Consider the following 18,654-nt stretch of genomic DNA (forward strand, 5'->3'; position numbering starts at 1 on the left):
GCCCCCCGCCCCACCCACACCACCCCACGCCCCCCGCCCCACCCCACGCCCCCCCGCCCCACCCCACGCCCCCCCGCCCCACACCACGCCCCCCCGCCCCACCCACACCACCCACACCACGCCCCCCACCCACACACCACGCCCCCTCCACACCACGCCCCCCGCCCGCCCCCGCGTCGCTCCTCCTGTCCGTGACCCGCCCACCGCATCCACCCCGCACTCCCTCCCCAGCCCGCCCCCACGCCTGCCCGCACCGCTGATGCGCAATGACCAGCGGGGAGCCACCGCCCCAACAAGCGGTCCCCGGGGAGGCTGTGACCCGAGAGCTGGACTTTGAAAGAGAACCCAGCCTTTTCCACCTGAGGGCGCGACCCCCATACCGCCCGCAACCAGGGTCGGCCTGGCACGGGAGGGGGAGGGGGGAGCTGAACTGCGCAGCCAGGTGCCGGGGCGGTACCTCCTCCTGGGTCATGGGAGGGGGAGCGGGTGCCCTGACAGATGGGTAAACTGAGACCCGGAGAGCGCTACCTCGCCTGACCTCTCACCTGACCCCCGCGGTCTGCGTGCCCGCTGTCCCTTCCCCGGGAGTGAGCCCTCCTGCAGCGCCCAGGGCCTGGGGTTCCGGGGCCAGGCGGGAGGGTGCCGGGAGCAGCTCACCTGCAGGGAAGCACCTGTCTCCGCCCGGGAAGGTTTGGAAGACGGGAGGACTGAGGACGTGGGAGAAGGGGACTGAGAGCCCGGGGGGTCGCCGCTCCACTCACCGCGTGGGAACCTCTCCAGTTCAGGGAAAGGTCCGCGGGAGGCCCCTGCTGCTGGGGTCTGTGCTGGCTCCGGACAGCAGGGACAGGACATGGAGCGGGGCCACTGGGCCAAGGGGTTCTGAACTCTCAGTCCATATCGTGGACATGGACTTGGATCCTATCAATAAACTCGTACAATAAAAAAGTGTCAGAACTGGAGTTTCTGATCTCTAACCTTTAAAATGCAATATGTGACGATGCTCTATACGCTGCAAAGAACTGGTTAGTAGGTATGGATATATATAAAAACCTAAGTGTTAGACCAGAAAGACCAGAACAACCCGTGTACCAGTTACTGTGATGGGCACTCACCACCAGGGGGCAGACACTCACTGCAGGAGCTGCCCCCGGTGGTCAGTGCGCTCCCACAGCGGGAGCACGGTTCAGCCAGAAGCCAGGCACATGGCAGGCAAGCACAGCTGTGGTGGCAGCCGGGTCCTCCCCAGCCGCCTGCCGCTTTGGCACTGCTGTGTCCCTTGGGGGGATGTCGGACTGCCAGTTTCGGCCTAATCCGGCAGTCCGACTTCCCACAAGGGATCCTGGATTGTGAGAGGGCGCAGGCCAGGCTGAGGGGCGCCACCTGTGCAGGAATCCATGCACCAGGCCTCTAGTTAGCACCAACAGAGCAGGGGCTACAATTGCTAAAATGCCTGATGCTGCGGTTTTGTTTCCCTGGAGTGACCCAAAATGAGACTGGAATGAGCCTTCAGTTCTGGATCAGAATCTAATCTCCCTCCATGTCTGCTTCTGGCGGCGGGGTAAACATCACGGCCCTCACTGAAAGCGCTTGGTGGCAGTTGAGAAACACCCAAGTGTGCACAGCGAAGTTTCTGTTCCCTAAAGCCTTGAGTGACACTTGACAGGGTCTGAAGCTACTTGACCCTCTATTCCCTCCCCCTTTTATCCTCACCCGAAGATATATTTTACTCATTTTAGAGAGAAGAGAGAAAGAGAGAAAAACATCCATTGGGGCTGCCTCCCACATGCGCCCCCACTGGGGATCGAGCCCACCACCCAGGTATGTGCCCTGACAGGAATCCATGCACAGGGTAATGCTCCAACCAATGAGCCACACGGCCAGGGCTTGTGTTCCCCTTTAAAACTCTGAGGCACAGACGTTCGCAGCCGTGGCGTCCCCAACTTCCTGAAACGTAGCGGAAGGCCGAGGACTTCTAACAGCTCGGAAGAGCCCATTTCTTTCTGGTGATTTCTCTTTGTGAGTTTTCTGAAGATAATCAGGAAATATTTTTAAAAGAAGTGATTTTTAAATCCCTAATATCGAAACCAGGCAAAGTAATTTGTAACATGTGCTTTATTTTATTACTGTTTCATTTTGTGTAAAACCACTAAAAATATTTCAGCCTGGCTGGTGCGGCTCAGTGGTTGAGCATCAACCCAGGAACCAAGAGCTTGCCAGTTCGATTCCCCATCAGGCCACATGCCCGGGTTGTGGGCTCCATCCTCCATCCCTCGTTGATGTTTCTATCTCTCTCTCCCTCTGCCTTCCTCTCTCTCTAAAAATCAATAAAAATATATTTAAATAAATACATAATAAAAAGATTTTAAAATAAGATTATTTTGCAGTTTACTCACATTTTACTTGTTTTATTCAAGGTCAAAGTGTAAGCATCTAGAGTGATGATAGCATCTGTAGGAGAACGTGAACAGCAGCCTTGGGAAATGGGAATGTTTGCTGGTGCAGCAGCACGTCGGACTTGGTTAGCAGGAAGTTCCTGGACGTGGCAGCCTTCCAGATCTGTGTTACTATCCCAGACCTGCTGAGGCCACAGGCTGCGGACACCCATTATGAAGCCCTATTTGCAAGTTTCCTTTTTGAAAAGGAACAACAACAACAAACCCTCCCCCCACCTGCCCCGGGTGGTGTGTGGTTGTATCATTTGACAAATCCATCCTTTGACCTGAAGTGGCAAAAGCTTTTGTACTCAGAGCTGCTCATGGGCCACGAGCATCTCAGTCATACAGAGCGAGCTCAGCCCTCTCCTGAGCTTTAACCAAGGCTCTGGGTGCTGTTGAACTTGGCTGCCTGCCTTTGAGACGGCCAGATGCTGTGAGGGTTGCGGGGACTATACGAAATCAGCTACATGCTTTCTCAGAGGTGTAAGTATTCCTAGGCTGCCAATTCAGGAAAAAGAAACCTTCAGAAAAATGCACCCCAAAAGTCCGGCGAGAACAGTTATCAAAGCGAAACAGAAGGAAACACCAAGGCATATGTGTTGTTGATACAAAAACAGAGGAATAAACTGTTTGAATTATCACTGATGAATCATTTAATTTGAAATTAACAAAATGCCCACCTGCTGCCTAACGCCCACCACCCACGTGGATTTTAGGAAGTCAGCTTCCCAGGGTGCGGCCCGCAGAGTCCCACGGCCCCGCACTTGGCCCCGTGCGTGGCTCCGCTGCTAATGTCTTGAAATTCTGAATGATTTTTGGACAAGAGACCCCACAAATTATGTAGCTGGTCCTGTTTTTGTTTTTCTTTTTAATATATTTGTATTGATTTCAGAGAGGAAGGGAGAGAGAGATATTGAAACATCAGTGATGAGAGAGAATCATGGATTAGCTGCTTCCTGCACGCCCCCTACTGGGGATCAAGCCCAAAACCCAGGCATGTGCTCTGACCAGGAATCAAACCATAACCTCCTGGTTCCTAGGTCAATACTCAACCCCTGAGCCTCGCCAGCCGGGCCATCCCATTTTTTTACAAATAAATCTTTATTGTTCAGATTATTACAATTGCTCCTCTTTTTCCCCCCATAGCTCCCCTCCACCCAGTTCCCACCCCACCCTCTGCCCTTACCTCCCCCCCATTGTCCTCATCCATCGGTGTACGATCTTTGTCCAGTCTCTTCCCGCAGAGACTTTGTCCACCCCTTCCGCCCCGAGAATTGTCAGTCCACTCCCTTTCTATGCCCCTGATTCTATTATATTCACCAGTTTATTCTGTTCATCAGATTTTTTTATTCACTTGATTTTTAGATTCACTTGTTGATATGTATTTGTTGTTCATAATTTTTATCTTTACCTTTTTTTTCTTCCTCCTCTTCTTAAAGAATACCTTTTAGCATTTCATATAATACTGGTTTGGTGGTGATGAACTCCTTTAGCTTTTTCTTATCTGTGAAGCTCTTTATCTGACCTTCAATTCTGAATGATAGCTTTGCTGGGTAGAGTAATCATGGTTGTAGGTTCTTGCTGTTCATCACTTTGAATATTTCTTGCCACTCCCATCTGGCCTGCATAATTTCTGTTGAGAAATCAGCTGACAATCGTATGGGTGCTCCCTTGTAGATAATTAACTGTTTTTCTCGTGCTGCTTTTAATATTCTCTCTTTGTCTTTTGCTCTTGGCATTTTAATTATGCTGTGTCTTGGTGTGGTCCTCTTTGGATTCCCCTTGTTTGGGGTTCTCTGTGCTTCCTGGACTTGTAAGTCTATTTCTTTCACCAGGTGGGGGAAGTTTTCTGTCATTATTTCTTCAAATAGGTTCTTCTGGCACCCCCATAATTCAGATGTTGGTACACTTGAAGTTGTCCCAGAGGCTCCTTACACTATCTTCATATTTTGGGGTTCTTTTTTCTTTTTGCTTTTTCAGTTGGGTGTTTTTTGCTTCTTTGTATTTCAAATCTTTGACTTGATTCTTGTGATCCTCTAGTCTGCTGTTGGATCTCTGTATATTATTTTTTATTTCAGTCAGTGTATGCTTAATTTCTAGTTGGTTCTTTTTCATATCCTTGAGGGTCTCACTAAATTTATTGGCCTTTTCTAGAAAATTCTTGAAAAACCTTATAACCGTGGTTTTGAATTCTATATCTTCCATTTCTTTCATTTGTGACCTGTTTCTTTGTTTCTGCATTTTGGCTGCTTCCTGTGTTGATAGAGTGGCTTTGTGTGCTAGGTGTCCTATAAGACCCCGTGGCTCAGCCTCCCCAGTTACCTGAGGTGGACACTCTTGGTGACCCCTTTGTGGGCTGTGTGCACAGTCTTGTTGTAGTTAAGCCTTGATTGTTGTTGGTATCACTGGGAGGAATTGACCTCCAGGCCAATTGGCTGTGAGGATTAGCTGTGTCTACACAGGGAGAACTTCTGTGCTGGAGACACCCTTATGAGACAAGACTTGAAAAAAGCCACTGCGCTCAGCTTGGATGGGGCTCAGTCTCAGGGAGGAGAAAACAACAATGGCTTCCCATCAGCCCTGCCTTAAGAGGCCCCTGGGTCTCAGTGTCCTACAGTAATCGCTGCAGGCACCTCTGAGAGAAAGCCGCCCTCAAGTTTCGCCTGCTGCCAGTTTCTCCCCGATTAAGTCTGGGTTCCCAGAGTCTCGCCCAGAACTGGAGTTCAGAGCAGTTGGGAGCTTTTGTCTTCCTCCCGATTGAGAAAGCCAGCCGCGTACTCAGTTGACAGCCCTCTCCGTGCGTGCGCCTCCGTACCTTCCGCAGTTCCTCTGAGTCTCAGTGTGCTTTTCTATTTCCTGAAAGTCCCAGTTTCTCCCCGAATGAGTCTGGATCCCCAGAGTCTCGCCTGGAACTGGAGTTCAGAGCAGTCAGGAGCTTTTGTCTTCCTCCTGATTGAGAAAGCCAGCCACATACTCAGTTGCCAGCCCTCTCTGCGCACACGCCTTTGTACCTCTGCCTCCTGCAGCTCCTCTGAGTCTCAGTGTGCTTTTCTCTTCCCTTCTAGTTGTAGAATGTCCACTCAGCCAGCCTCCTGTGATTCTGGATGATGTCCGTTTTGTCTTTTAGTTGTAGTTTTGAAATTGTTGTGCGAGGCAGCAGTTCAGGTGTTTACCTATGCTGCCATCTTGATTTTTCCTCAGGCCATCCCATTTTTAAAGCGTTGTTTTCTCTTGGTTTCTCTACTCCTGTCCTGGGCATTGTTTCCACATCTCCTCTGTGGGTCCCTCTTTTTCTGCCTGAACCCTGGAATCCCACATTTGCTCTCTGTGGCCTTCCTTTCACACTCTGCCTTGGTCATCTCTCCTACAGGGATCGTCGTGTTACTGCCTCTCTGTCTCCCACCAGACACTGGTGAGAGATGTGCCTCTGCCGCCTACATAGTTCTCCCCTTCCCTTTATTTCTGACGTTTCTCGCACTAATTAAGCCTGGTCATTACTTCTGTCTAAATGATCACAGAGTTTTCTCTCTCGTTTTCCTAACTCCCCTCTTTTCTTCTAATCCATCCACCACCGTGATCTCTCCCAATACAAACCTTGTTCCATAATCCAACCTTCCTACCACAATGATCTCTTTCTAAAATAGTTATATGGTTTTATTATCATTGTTAGGGTTCGGCGGGTGATGCAGGCTGTGAAAGAAGTCACAACTAAAAGAAGGGAAGCAGCCGAAACCGGTTTGGCTCAGTGGATAGAGCGTCGGCCTGCGAACTGAAGGGTCCTGGGTTCGATTCCGGTCAAGGGCATGTACCTTGGTTGCAGGCACATCCCCAGTAGGGGGTGTGCAGGAGGCAGCTGATCGATGTTTCTCTCTCATCTATGTTTCTAGCTCTCTATCCCTCTTCCTTCCTCTCTGTAAAAAATCAATAAAACATATTAATATATATATATATATATATATATATATATATATATATATTCTTTAAAAAATAATAATAAAATAAAAAATAAAAGAAGGGAAGCAGCGAGGAACTTTATTTACAGGGCTGGCAATAAGAGCAACCTATTCTTTAAGTCGAGGCTGTTGCTAAGCAACAAGGAAGGGAAGGGAATTCTGTTAAAGTGGAACAGATATCTAGGGCTGCCTTGAAAAGTTACAATTTGTTTGCTTTCCAGGGAACAGTCTGGCAGATGTTCTAAGGACCTGTCTTACCAGTATTTTTTTCCAAGGCTATAAATCATGCTTAGAGCAAAAGAGTTTGAAAGGGGGGGCTTGGATTTGAAAGGGAGGGGAGAGGGCACTTTTTGCTAATGAGAGATTCCTTGGTGTGAGTTAGCCCTGAGTTGTGAAAACAGCAGGGAGGGGAGGAGGGGGGTGCAAGAATGCAGCCTTGAGAGTAGCTTACCTTGCAGTTTGAACAGAGGGGTTGTTGGAATCAGAGGAGCCAACAATCTTGGGTTTTAATTACCAGGAGCTTCTCATAAATTGTGGAAGGCTACAGCAAGGAAAAAGAAAGGCCTTTTTTCCTGTCCTTGCAATCATATTCCTTAATATTTTCTATTTCCCCAGTGTTTTCGAGATAAAAGCCTCAAATCCTAAATCCTTCGAGTGAAACACAAAGCCCTGATATTATGAGCTCACGCCATTTTCTAGCTAATTTCTAGCTGTGTCTCCATGACCCACCCGTCACTGTGGTTTCTTCAAAAGTATTACTTTTGTGGTCAGTCTGAATCCATGTAGCACTTGGCACAAAATAAATGCTCTCAACAGGAATGAATAATATCAGCTTGTTTCAGCAATTTATATTTGAGATGATAAAGCCTAGAAAATAAAAATGAATATGATGATGCAACCATGTTTTATTTTTTATTTAAATATATTTTTATTGATTTCTGAAAGAGGAAGGGAGAGGGAGAGATAGAAACATCAATGTTGAAAGACAATCATTGATCAGCTGCCTCCTGCACGCCCTCTACTGGGGATGGAGCCTGAAACCTGGGCATGTGCCCTGACTGGGAATGAAACCATGACCCCCTGGTTCATAGGTCGATGCTCAACCACTGAGCCACACTGGTCGGGCATGCAACCATGTTTTCTCAGTGGTCACAATGTACTTCTTTTATGCGTGTGCATCTCAATTACTTATTCCAGCATGGCTTTGAGATATGTCTAGAGCTCAGCACTGTGATTCTAAGGGAGACATTCTTTCTTTGGGTTTCCATGAGTCTGGGGGCTCTCCCAGGCTGCTCTGCTGGAAGAGGCTCGACCGCCCGTTGTCCAGATGGTAAGAAAGGTAACCGTCTCCTTATTGCATTTCCCAGTAAGGACGATGGCAGTACCAGCGCTCTTTCCCCTCCCTTCCCAGGATCCTCTGTGAGGCCATAGAACATTCAGCCCCACTCCAAAACCCTGAATGTCTAACATTTTTGCTCACCAAACAGAATTTTACAAAACCAATAACTCACACATTTTAAAAGTTATTATTTACCTTTTCTCATGTTTAAATAGTTGCAAAGGATCTAATTCAGTTGCTTAGTAACTTTTAAATGTATCCAAAGGAAGTTATATATGATAGTGATTTGCTGCCCAGTCATACAATATCTGTACAAATTCTTGTACACGTAAAAGTTTAACAATTGGGCCTATTATTTCTTTATCTCCTTAACCTTCTATTTTCGTTCCACTTTCACCATAGAATTTTCTCATGATATTATGTAGATTAAATGCTTGTAAGTTGTTGTTTTTTACCATATTTTTAAAAATATTTTATTGATTTTTTACAGAGACGAAGGGAGAGGGATAGAGAGTTAGAAACATCGATAAGAGAGACACATCAATCAGCCGCCTCCTGCACACCTCCTACTGGGGATGTGCCCGCAACCAAGGTACATGGCCTTGACCGGAATTGAACCTGGGACCCTTCAGTCCGCAGGCCAACGCTCTATCCACTGAGCCAAACCGGTTAGGGCATTTACCATATTTTTTTTACTTAAAAACATGTGGACATTGAAATGAAACATTTTTATTTCCACTAGCTTTTAAGTATTAAAATTTTAAAATACTGACTTATACAAGTATTATAAATTCATAATTGAAAGACAGAAATAAATTACATATTTTTATGAATAACTATTTATGAAAAATGTATTTCTTTTTTTAAAAATATATTTTATTGATTTTTACAGAGAGGAAGGGAGAGGGATAGAGAGTTAGAAACATCGATAAGAGAGAAACATCCATCAACTGCCTCCTGCACGCCCCCTACTGGGGATGTGCCTGCAACCAAGGTACATGGCCTTGACCGGAATTGAACCTGGGACCCTGCAGTCTCCAGGCTGAGGCTCTATCCACTGAGCCAAACCGGTTAGGGCTGTATTTCTTTCTTAATGAGATTTAGGGGGTTTAAAGAAATTACTTCCTGGATGAATGTTATTGGCAGCTAAAATAAAACACCATCCACAGACACACATACAGACTTCACATAAATTGATGGAGAGAGTTTTGTTACAGCAATGCCATTTGGTTATTTTAACTTCTAAGGACATGTGTTAAGAATTACAAAGTGCCCAGCCTGTGTGGCTCAGCGGTTGAGCATCGACCTATGAACCAGGAGGTCACGGTTTGATTCCCGGTCAGGACACATGCCTGGGTTGTGGGCTTGATCCCCAGTGCAGGAGGCAGCCAATCCATGATTCTCTTTCATGATTGATGTTTCTTCTCTCTCTCTCTTCCTTCCTCTTTGAAATCAATAACGAACATATACTTTTTAAAGAGTTACAAAGTGCACTATTATAAAAAAAGTTAAGTGGTGTACTGAGTAGAGGCTGTAGTGCTTCAGTGTTTACCCATCCGCTCGCATACTTCCTTCTTTCTTTTGTTTGGAGGCAGAATTGGAAACCATCGGAGTTGCCATAGGATCCGTCCCCGTTCTTAGAGTCGCTGGGGGAATGTACCACAAAGCGTTCCCAAGACGTATCTCGTTTCCACAGAGCAACCCTCCTCCTCCACCGGAGGCTCCACCGGAAAACACTGTGGACGTCAATAACGCTCCGTGCAGTAAAGACCCTGGAGGGGGTGTGGTGGGCAGTTAGCCACGGGCGAGCAGAGCAAGAGCGTGGACCAGGTACAGCCGTCACCAGGTGGAGAGCCCGGTGCCTAGCAACAGGCAAAACTGGGAAAACAAGGACCTCACCCCCATGGTGACCTTCCCTCCCCTGACCTTTCACATCACTGTCACGGGGTTAGACCCTCCCTGACCTTTCACATCACTGTCACGGGGTTAGACCCTCCCTGACCTTTCACATCACTGTCACGGGGTTAGACCCTCCCTGACCTTTCACATCACTGTCACGGGGTTAGACCCTCCCTGACCTTTCACATCACTGTCACGGGGTTAGACCCTCCCTGACCTTTCACATCACTGTCACGGGGTTAGACCCTCCCCTGACCTTTCACATCACTGTCACGGGGTTAGACCCTCCCCTGACCTTTCACATCACTGGTCACGGGGTTAGACCCTCCCCTGACCTTTCACATCACTGTCACGGGGTTAGACCCTCCCTGACCTTTCACATCACTGATCATGGGGTTAGACCCTCCCCTGACCTTTCACATCACTGATCATGGGGTTAGACCCTCCCCTGACCTTTCACATCACTGTCACGGGGTTAGACCCTCCCCTGACCTTTCACATCACTGATCATGGGGTTAGACCCTCCCCTGACCTTTCACATCACTGATCATGGGGTTAGACCCTCCCCTGACCTTTCACATCACTGTCATGGGGTTAGACCCTCCCTGACCTTTCACATCACTGTCACCGGGTTAGACCCTCCCCTGACCTTTCACATCACTGATCATGGGGTTAGACCCTCCCCTGACCTTTCACATCACTGATCATGGGGTTAGACCCTCCCCTGACCTTTCACATCACTGGTCACGGGGTTAGACCCTCCCCTGACCTTTCACATCACTGTCATGGGGTTAGACCCTCCCCTGACCTTTCACATCACTGTCATGGGGTTCAGACCCTGTCCTGACCTTTCACCTCACTGGTCATGGGGTTCAGATCCTGCCCTGACCTTTCCTCCCTGGCTTGTTGCTAGTCCTGTGGGTGAGACCCCTTAGGGTGGAACAAACAAGGGGGTGGAGGGTAGTCCTTAATCATCAAGCCCCAGGACATGAGGTTCTGACCCACATCAAACCCATCCGGGCCTCAGTTGTGTCTCAGCTCCAGGCCCAGAAAAGCAGCGAAGCCAGACGAGGGACGGCTGACCTCAGAACTAGTGACCCTGCCCTGGCCCCGACCAATCCGTCGAGACGCACCCTGAAAGGCACCCCTGGAAGCTGCTGATGTTCTGCCTGAGGCCTCCGGGTAGATTCTCTCTCGATGGGGACCTGGAGCGGCTCTCTGTGGAGTAAGCCTGCCCCCTAATAACAAACAACTTTTCCAATAAAATGTGTTAAACTTATAAAAATATTTCCATGCACTTCTCCTTTTTTTGTCAAAATGTGGAGCTGCAGATTCAGACGGTTGGACTGGGGACCACGCCCACCATGTAACCCCGTCAGTCCTCCCCGTCTAGTCAGTTCAGTGAGATTTTTCATAAGAAAAACCCTGGCTTCATCGTTCAGTTCAGACAAACCCGGTAGCTCGTGTGTCCTGTGCCATCGCGCTCCGGCCTGCACGCTGACTCCATCGTGTTCTGAAGCGGGGAGGCCCGAGGAGCCTGCTCAGGGTCTGTCTTTTGTTTTTGGTTTTTTTTGTTAACCCTCACCCTCGGACATTTCCCATTGATTTTTGGAGAGAATGGAAGAGAGAGGGAAAGACAGAGAGAAACATCGATGTGAGAGAGACACATCGACTGGTTGCCTCCTGCACGAGCCCTGACCAGGACCCAGGCCGGGTAGGAGACTGGAACTGAGGTACATGCGCTTGACCGAAATCGAACCCGGGACCCTTCAGTCCGCAGGCCAACGCTCCATCCACTGAGCACACTGGCCAGGGCCGCATGGCTCCGTCTTCTGATGATGCATCAGAACATGGTTCCTCACTGACACTCCTTGGCTCCCAGGGGACGGTTCTCTAGTTTAAGTCCAAATAAGGAGTTTTCTTGCACTTTTCTTTAACAGAAGGGATTTTCTGTAGTAATACAACTCCCAGAATACCCTGCACTGAGGGCTTCCACAGGGTGTGTCCAACGGTGCCAAACGGCCGAGCGTTGCACAATCCAGAGACTGTGGCCGGCTTTGCTTTCTTTCCGTTTCCTCTTCCTGAAACGGAGGCCGTTTCTGAGAAACAGCGTTTCCCGGAGGCCAGGCCACGGGGCGAACGTTCGGGGTGCTCTCCGTCTCCTGCGAGGGCGGAAAGGTGAGTACCGGCCTTCGCACGTCAAACGGAGCTCGGCAGATGTGGGTGCAGAGAAAAGAGGCACGAGTGTGTGATACACAAACTACTGATGGCAGGCGGCTCCCTCCAGACTTTGAAACGTTGCATTATGTGCTTGGTTTCATGTGAATTAAGTTACACTCCGTGCATAGCATGGGGCGTCCTGGCTGTGGTTGCCCTGAAGGCCGTTGAGCCAGTTCGCTGTCCCTGTGCAGGGAACGGAGAGATACCGGGCGGGGATGTGCGGACAGGGACATGGGGACAGGATACCGGGCGGGGACGTGCGGCGGGAGCGGCCGGGAGGCGCCCGGGGAGGGCTGAGGTGTGGGCTCTGGTGTGGGAGGCGGGTGTCTCTGGCCAGGGCGGGTGGGGTCTTGAGTTCCGCTGGTCCTGGGTTACAGAGCTTAGTTGATAACACAGTCTGTTGGGTTTCTTGATTATAGACATGCGACATATCCTATATAATTAAAGCCTAATATGCTGTGCCAGACCTTTCGACCAGTTGCTATGACATGCAGTATATATATAGATACTTCAATTTCTCGATGAAATCAAATAGAAATATTTATCTCCTGCATATCTACTGTTTGTATCTAGGAACAATGTTTTAGAGCAAAGTCTGAAAAAAGTAGGAGACAAAAGCACCTTATATTAGCAAGTCAGTTCAAGTACCACCAGGGGGCAGACGCTCCGACCAGTAGGTTAGCTTGGCTGCTGGGGTCCAGCTGACCAGAACTGGGCGAGAAGGCTGGACGTGCCCTGGAGCCCTCCCGCGATCCCTCCCCGGCCCCGATTGTGTAGCAGTGGGGTCCCTCAGCCTGGCCTGGGCCCTCTCGCAATCTGGGACCCCTCGGGGGATGTTGGAGAGCCGGTTTCGGCCCAATCCCCACAGGCCAGGCTGAGGGACCCCACTGGTGCATGAATCCATGCACAGGGCTTCTAGTTTGTAGATAACTGTTTTAGCAAAGTTCACTCGGCTGTGCTGCTTTGTATCTCATTACAAATTGTCACAAAATCGGAGGTGCAGACGCCGCCAACACTGTGAAATGAGGCACAGAGCAGGCGCTTGTCCCAGGGACCCCGCTCCTTCCTGCCGGTCGGACGGCTCTCTGGACCTCAAGGAGCACCGAGGTCAAGGCCATAACGATCATGCTACGTGCCAACGGCCGCCAACACGCTCGTGTTGGTCATTTCCTCTCGGGAATCCGTTCTAGGGAGGAGATGGTTGTGGATCTGGAGAAAATCACAGTCTCGTCACGAGGTGTGTAAGGAGAAAGAACTGCAGGCCTGACAGAGAGGAAAGGTGAGCAAACGGCGGCTCCCGTGGGCGCGGCGGGAGTGAGACAGCATCCACACAAAGGTGCTCACAGACCCAGCTGTCACTCTTTTTAAAATATATTGTTATTGATTTCAGAGAGGAAGGGAGAGGGAGAGAGACAAACATCAATGATGAGAGAGAATCATTGATTGGCTGCCTTCCGCACGCCCCACACTGGGGATCAAGCCCGCAACCGGAATCAAACCTGGGACCCTTCAGTCTGCAGGCCGGTGCTCTATCCACTGAGCAAAACTGGCCAGAGCTTCAGCTAGGATTCTTACAGCTACTCACGTGAAACGGGAAAGGTGTAACTCACAGATCTTCTGAAGTGGATGGCATGTTACAGTGGCAGGCTATTTCTCTCCCTCTGCTTCTCTCTCTCTATCTCCCTCCCTCTCTCTCTCTCTCTCTCATTACTCTCTCTCATTACTCTCTCTCTCATTACTCTCTCTCTCATATCTCTCTCTCTCTCTCTCTCGTTACTATCTCTCTTTCTCATTACTATCTCTCTCATTTCTATCTCTCTCTCCCCCCATCTCTCTCTCCTCTATCACCTATGTCTATGTCGGTATGTGAACCTGAACCCAGGTCATTGTCTATATACTGTGATTGGCTGTTTATATCACTACTAGAGTCCCGGTGCATGAAATTTGTGTACTGGGGGGGTGGGTGTTCCTCAGTCCAGCCTGCACCCTCTCCAATCTGGGACCCCTCGGGGGATGTCCGACTGCCGGTTTAGGCCCGATCCTTCTCATAATCCGGGACTGCTGGCTCCCAACCCGCTTGCCTGCCTGCCAGCCTGATCACCCCTAACCACTCCCCTGCCAGCATGATCAATGCCTAACTGCTCCCCTGCCGGCCCGATCGCCCCCAACTGTCCTCCCTGCCAGCCCGATTGCCCCTAACTGCCCTCCCCTGCCAGCCTGATCGACACCTAACTGCTCCCCTGCTGGCCCGATTGCCCCTAACTGCCCTCCCCTCTTGGGCAGATGGGCGGAGCCCCTCTCCTTCCTCACTCTCCTTGGGGCACATTCTTTAAATATATTTCCACTCGGGAAAGTGACTTCTGCTCACCTTATCTAAACCAAAGGCTACTTTGTGGACTTCACCTCTCTCTCTCTCTGCAGTCTTCATGCTGGACGGGTCTCTGTCCCACTACACACCCTGACTTCCCCCTGCGTCTGGCTGCCGACCCTTCAGACCCTCTTCCTGTCTGTGGAACACAACACCTGTTCCAGGCGCCCTATCCCGTGTGTGGGGGGGCCCGGGGGCGTGTGCTCTGCTGCCCTGTCTGAATCACCTCTGCTCCTTGGCAGTGGGACCTGACAGGGCCTGACCCCTGAGCTCAGTGTTCTCACCCCAACAGGAGGGTCAGGAGGTAACTATCCCGTGTGGCTTCTACAAAAATCAAATGAGCTTTCGCATGGAGGACCTCGTGCCAGGACTTGGTCATAACAAATGCTGCTGTTTTTAAGTCCTGCGGCATCTATGCAGATCACACGAGGCTGACCCAGTCCTCAGTATGTCCCACTGAATTTCAGGAGGGTGGAAGAGAGTGTCGTAGACTCTGTGCATCGGAAGGGACTCTAGAGACCTTCCTGTGTGGTTGGGAATGAATAGGTCACGGGCAGGAGATTCACGGACGGGCAGGACGTAAAGGTTGAATTCATTGTGGTACTGATTTGGTTAGCGAACATGCCATAGATGGCTACGTGTAATTTTTATCATTGTTACATGGAAACATCACCGATTTTGAGATAATAGATTAGTGAATTTTTTTTTCTAGAGTGAATTCCAAAAAGATTCATGTATTTTTACTGAAATAGAGTTCAATTTACTGGTCAGGCAAATAATATGCATCACTATTTCAATGTGTTTTTGTTTTGTTTTATTTTCTTTTTTTTAATCCTCACCTGAGGGTATGTTTTGTTTTGTTTTGTTTATTGTCAATTTCAACGTTTCACAGAAGTTCTACATTTCCTTTGGTCATTACTAAGTCTTGTAATTTATTTAGATCTTTCTTCTGAAAACAAAACACTTGTTTTCCCTAATAAGTACCTTAAGCATATACAGCAAGGGTTTTGGCCTGTGCTGCTATGAGCCACCAGGAGAGGGCGGCAGAGAGGCGCTGGGAAGAAGGACAGATCACAGGCTCTTAGGTTGCAGGAAAGTGAGGAAGACCCTGATGCGAATGACGCAAACATTTGTCGGGCAGACACCCTATTTAACTCACTCACTTTCTGAGCCAGAGACTATGACGTAATCACAGTCACAGGGCTTCCAGAAGATCCGACGATGTCCTTGTAATGCAATCAGGTAATCAATGTGTGGAAATGTCTGCTAAGATAGATGAGGACTGAAAACTTTGCATCAGTTTGAAGGTAAAAGATGAGAGGATGCAATTGTCACTTAGACCGAGAGCTTAATGCTTACGGAGACAATGAAAGCACCTCATCTGTGGACAGTAGAGATACTGCTGGAGTAAAAGGGAGTTTTCCAACTTATCAAATAGACAGTAAACAGTGCGAATGCGTAGGATTAAGCAAATAAGAGAGGGTGCCCAGGTTCAGCCAGTGTCTCCTTTCGTGTGCATTGAACAACACATGTTTTTAGAGCCTCAGCTGTGCTAGGAACTACTCCAGATTCCAAATACTCCAGGTTTAGAAAAGGGAGCAAGGCAGACGCAGTCCCTGGCCTATTGCTGTTTATACTATAGCCCGAGAGACACACATTTAAAAAAACTCACCATTGCCCTAACCGGTGTGGCTCAGTGGATAGAGCGTCAGCCTGCGGACTGAAGGGGTCCCAGGTTCGATTCCCACTACACACCGGTCAAGGGCATGTACCTTGGTTGCGGGCACATCCCCAGTGGGGCGTGTGCAGGAGGCAGCTGATCGATGTTTCTCTCTCATTGATGTTTCTAACTCTATCCCACTCCCTTCCTCTCTGTAAAAAATCAATAAAATATATTAAAAAAACGCACAAAACAACTCACCATTACCTTCAACTGAGGGAAAATGGAAAGCAGTCTACTTCAGGGCCCCCAATAAATCAGTTTGGGTTCAACCCTAAAGTTGGAAATTCAGTGAAATTGAAAATAGGACTCAACTGACAATAAACAAATCACCTCCAAAAAGAACACTTGATGGTCTTCTCTTTTTATCTTTTTTTAAATCGTCACCCGAGGACATTTTCCCATTGATGTTTAGAGAGAGTGGAAGGGGGGGGAGGAGAGAGAGAAATTGATGTGAGAGACACACCTGGGTTGGTTGCTGAGGATGGAGCCTGCAGTGCCCTTGACCGGGAATGGGACCCGTGACCCTTCAGTCTGCCGGCTGATGCTCTCACCACTGAACGAACTGGCCAGGGCTTGATAGTCTTCTGAAAAGGCAGCCTCTGGAGTAAACAGGACAAGCTCCAACCTGGAGATCCTTTGGGGAGAGGGCGGCCTGGGCATTGCTGGTGGAACGTGGCTGTACGGAGGGTCAGCGGTGGCAGGAGACACTTCCAAGCTCAGCGCTCGACGAGGAGGCGCAGTCAGCTCCACTGGACTCTGAGCTCGGCGGACGCGGAGCCGCGGGGGCTCCGGGCTCTGGGCCGCCGTGCCGTGTGCGGGGCCCGAGGGGAAAGGCCGTTCCCTCCCCCGGCAGCAGCGGGTCAGGCAGCAACCTCACAGGTGGGCGGGCGGTCAGGGAACGGCCACGGGCAAGCATCCAGGTTTGAGGATGAGGAAACGAAGCACTGGGGGCAGTGGTGGGTTTGTCCGCACGCAGGTCTGCAGGGAGACAGATCTGCCAGACCCAAACCCCGCCTGACGCTCCGACGTCCTGGCTGAGCTGCTGGCCCTGAGCCTCCGGTGCCGCAGGTACGGCGTGAGGGTGCCCAGCCTGACCCCAGCTGAGGACTCAGTTAGCACCAGGCCAGCGGCACATGAGATTAAGACTGCTCGTCCTGCCCTGGGCAGTGTGGCTCAGTGGATAGAGCATCGGCCTGGGGACTGAAGGGTCCCAGGTTTGATCTGGTCAAGGGCATACACCTAGGTTTCGGGCTGAATCCTCAGTTGAGGGCGTGCAGGAGGCAGGCGATCCATGATTGTCTCTCATCATTGATGTTTTTCTCTCTCTCTCTCCCTCTCTCTCTGAAATCAATTTACACACACACACACACACACACACACACGCACGCACGCACACAACTCTGCGTGGCTTTCAGACCTTAGATTATTAAATTAATGTAAATGCAGACGTGAGTTGTCTTGTAACCAGCAATGACCTTTGGGAGTGGAGACACAAGTTACCCTGTGACGTCAGCAAGGCGCCGGGAGAGGGTCAGTGGGGCTTCCACTAACCCGCCGCCATCTCGGCACCCCCCCAAGCACCCCCACCTTTCAATCTACATAAATAATCACCTCCCCGTGCTCACCCATCGCCAACCCAGACGCGCTCTAGGGACGGGTTCCCCTGTACCCACTGCGCTTCCCTGGCTGACGGCTTCTGGGCACCGCGCAGGCGCTCGGGAGCCTGGGATCTCTGTCCTCCTTTGAAAAACGTGTTTTTTCTTAAAATGCTACTTGGGGTGGGAGTTTCACTCCCAGACCACAGCCTTCCGCAGCACGGGGCGTGGGAAATCGGGGCTACAGCTGGGCTGTGCGTGGTCACGGGCGGCCCAGGAGGTCGCATGGTTCCTTCTGTCCTGAAGACCGGCGAGGGGCTGCGACCCTGTGGACCTGCTCGCTGCGCTGTCCAGCAGGTCGCTGTCCCCGGGCGCTCCCGGCTGCGCTCAGGCGAGGGCCACCTGGCCGGCTGTGCCCCATTCAGCTCCGGGCTGGCCCCCTCCGCACAGCGGCCTCCCGCAGCGCGGGCTCCCACTCCAGCGGCTCAGCTGCTGCTCCTTCAGCGGAGCGTGTCCCGCACAGACTAGCTGCTCCCGCAGAGCGGAGAGTTAGAGACTCAACACATGTGCTGGGGGAGCAGCAGGCAGGACGGAGGGAAGACCAGGTTGGGGGGAAGAAGAAGAAAAGCCGAGCACGAGTGAGGGCAGCACCTGACTCACACAAACCTCCTCCGAGGAGAGGACGGGCCGCGTGGACAAGCCTGAAGGGGACCCGTGGCCGCACGCTCACTCCCGCCCCGGCCTCGGCGCCCTGGCCTGGGCTGGCCTCGGGCGCACCGCCCTGCCGGGCCTCGTCCTCATCGCGGCACCATGTCCAGCTCGAGGACGGGCAGCTCTGCCTTCGGGGGAGAGGCCACCTAAGATGTGGCCACTGGAGCCGTTACCAGGAGTGTAAGATCGTCAGACCTCAGCTGGGCGTGCGCTTGGACTCAAAGGGACCCGCCCATGAAGGGTGGCCGGAGGGCGGGAGGAGCCGACAGGGGGCACGGCAGGGCCTTGCAGGGACGGCCCAGACAGCGGCAACAGGAGGGGGGGCGGCACGTCACGTGGGGGCTGGGGAAACCCGGTGAGGGAGTGGGTCGTGTGGCCGAGCTGCTGGGCTCCAGGCAGGTGTGTTTCGTT

The 18,654-nt window shown here is 50.8% G+C and overlaps 1 protein-coding gene across 1 annotated transcript in view; it reads left to right on the forward strand.

Annotated features, from left to right (window-relative positions):
* The first annotated feature begins 11,676 nt into the window (after positions 1–11,676).
* Positions 11,677–18,654, forward strand: part of ALPK1 (alpha kinase 1) — a 66,529-nt gene continuing 59,551 nt past the window's right edge. The window contains exon 1 of the mRNA XM_079770830.1: positions 11,677–11,804. The gene's annotated coding sequence lies outside the window, so the exon portion shown is untranslated. The remainder of the gene's footprint in view (positions 11,805–18,654) is intronic.

The sequence above is a fragment of the Cnephaeus nilssonii genome (genome assembly GCF_951640355.1).
Source record: "Cnephaeus nilssonii genome assembly, chromosome: 5".
In the NCBI taxonomy this organism is placed as follows: Eukaryota; Metazoa; Chordata; class Mammalia; order Chiroptera; family Vespertilionidae; genus Cnephaeus; species Cnephaeus nilssonii.